The sequence below is a fragment of the Octodon degus genome, unplaced genomic scaffold, assembly GCF_000260255.1.
Source record: "Octodon degus isolate 3935 unplaced genomic scaffold, OctDeg1.0 scaffold00011, whole genome shotgun sequence".
Lineage (NCBI taxonomy): Eukaryota > Metazoa > Chordata > Mammalia > Rodentia > Octodontidae > Octodon > Octodon degus.
Window position 1 is genome coordinate 13,888,204 of NW_004524587.1, and position 2,500 is coordinate 13,890,703.

A 2,500-nucleotide genomic window follows, 5' to 3' on the forward strand; every position below is an offset into this window, starting at 1 on the left:
TTGTTTTTGGTTTTTTGAGATAGGGCTTTGTTATGTAGTTCAGGATGTCCTTGAACTCACTACGTAGCCCCAGCTGGAACTCAAATTTGTGGTAACCTGCCTGCCTCAGCCTCTCTAGTGCTGGGCTTACAAGCATGCACCACCAAGCCTGGTAAAGTTGTTCATTTTTAATTGCTTAGAACACAATTGATGGGGCCCAGCTCAGGGATACAGCTCCTGCCTGCCAAGGATGAGGTCCTGAGTTCAATTCCCAGTGCAACAACAACAACAACAACAAAAAAAAAAAAATCCCAAAACAGGACTGATGGCGAAAGCAAAAGCAGTAGCAATAAACTGGATTTATAGCTCATATAAAAGTATCTAATGACAACAGCACAAAGAATGGGAAGGACAAATAGGAGAATATGTGTACAAGGTTCTTATATTACGTGTAAAACAATACAGGATTATTTAAAGGTACACTGTTAATAATTAAAGATTTAATAAAAAAATATAATTAAAGATTTATAACACTTGCCTAACATGCAAAAGGGTTTGGGTTCAATCCCTAGTATGACAAAAACAAATACATACATACCTACATTGTAAAACTAAGACAAGGAAAAGAAAGCAAAAGAGGAGGTATAAATAATGAGCCAGGGGGCTGGGGAGATGGCTCAGTAGGATAAGCGCTTGACTGGCAAACGCAAGGATCTGAGTTCAATCCCCGGTTCCACAAAAAAAAAAAAATAATAATAATAATGAGCCAGCATTAATAATAATAATACAATAGAGATAAAACAATCATAATTCAGGTGCAGCTCACAATCACAGCACTCTGGGAAGCAGAGGCACAAGGATGAGTCCAATCTAGGCAATTTAAGGAGACTTTGTCTCAAATTTAAAAATAAAAAAGAGGGCCAGGGAGATAGCTCAGTGGCATAAGTGCTTGCCTGGCAAATGCATGGTCCTAAGTTCAATTTCTTTTTTTTTTTTTTTTTTCAAAACCAGGGATCAAACTCAGGCCCTTGCACTTGTCAGGCAAGCGCTTATTCTACTGAGCTATCTCCCAGCCCCCTGAGTTCAATTTCTGATACCAAAAAAAAAAAAAAAAAAGCTGGTGATGTAGCTTAATCTGAAGGCCCCCGGTTAAATCCCCCTCAGTTTAAAAAAAAAAAAAAAAAAAAAACTTCAGAATCATGCAAAATAATCCAAAAGTAGCAGACAAAACAAAAAAAAAAAGGGGGAACAGAGTATAGAACAAATAGAAAAGACTATTTTTGTAAGATGGCAGATTATTATATCATTACTTATGTTAAATATAAATGATCTAAACACACCAAGTGAAAGTATCAAATTAGGTAGATCAAAATAGCAAATCCTAGCCAGGTGTTGTGGTGCTTGCTTGTAGTCCCAGCACTGGGGAGGCTGAGGCAGGAGGATCACCCCAAGTTTGAGTTCAGCCTGAACTACACAGCAAGACCCTGTCTTAGACAGGAAGGAAGGAAGGAAGGAAGGAAGGAAGGAAGGAAGGAAGGAAGGAAGGAAGGAGAAGAGAGAAGAAAAAGAAAGAAAGAAGCTGGTTATTTTCCTTTATAAAATCTAAATTTTACATACTCCTTAGAGGCAGCCCTCAATTACTAAGATCCATCACAGTCACTGGACAATGTGACTGAAGCAATCAGCTGAAACTTCATCAGAAAACTACTCTGGTCATGTCAAATCAGGCGCGTCTAGGCAGCTGCGGCTCACCACCCTCCTAAATCCTGGGAACACTATTTGCATAATTTCTGTAGAAACAGCTCCACAATTTCGAGACTTTAGAAACAAAGAGATCAGTAAATAAAGGAAAGGAAAACAGAGAGGGAGAGGAGGAAAAGGAGGAAAGGAAAACAAAAAGTTTCAGGAAGATCAGACTCATAGCTGGTATACACTTTTAGTCCGTAATAAAAAACATGTCCACAGTCAGATAAAGGAATGAGGTAAAAGCATGGAAGATAAAAGAGAAAATCAGGCTTGCGGTTTCCCACGTTTGCCAGGAAAGAAAAATCAAACTTATCAACTCAAAAACTGGCTGCCACCAAATTCAGGAAGCAAACGCCATCACAAGTAAACACCATCACATACCACAATGGTACGACAGTAGACAGCCTGGGGAGTTTCTCCAAGGGTTCCCACCAGGCAAAAAGAGGTGAAAATGACTTCAGGAAGTAGTCACAGGTTTAAGTTTGCTCCTCCTCCACCTTCAAATAAGGAAGCAGTTCTCAGAAATAAAGCACCACAAGGCTGAGCCTTCTGCCACTACGCTGCAGGATTAGCTGGAAGTGGCAGTGTGCCCCACTCCATTCTGGGCCAGGGAGAGACTGAATTCTTTTTAACTGTGTCACTTAGCACATTGCCCAGTGCCCGAGTTTCTCCACGACATCTGTTAAGTTAGATGTTGATTCCTATTTATACTGACAATTACACAACACCGTTGGCTTGGAGCTCAGTGGAGGATTTTCGAAAATTTTTGTACGAA

At 39.9% G+C, this 2,500-nt stretch overlaps 1 protein-coding gene across 2 annotated transcripts in view; it reads right to left on the reverse strand.

Annotated features, from left to right (window-relative positions):
- The window catches only part of Slc7a6 (solute carrier family 7 member 6), a 40,296-nt gene that overhangs the window by 37,064 nt on the left and 732 nt on the right, over nt 1-2,500 (reverse strand). The window contains exon 1 of one of the 2 annotated variants that reach the window (XM_004625838.2): nt 2,107-2,180. The exons of the other annotated variant lie outside the window; for it this stretch is intronic. The gene's annotated coding sequence lies outside the window, so the exon portion shown is untranslated. Of the gene's footprint in view, nt 1-2,106; nt 2,181-2,500 lie in introns of those variants that run through there. 2 annotated transcript variants of the gene reach the window in all.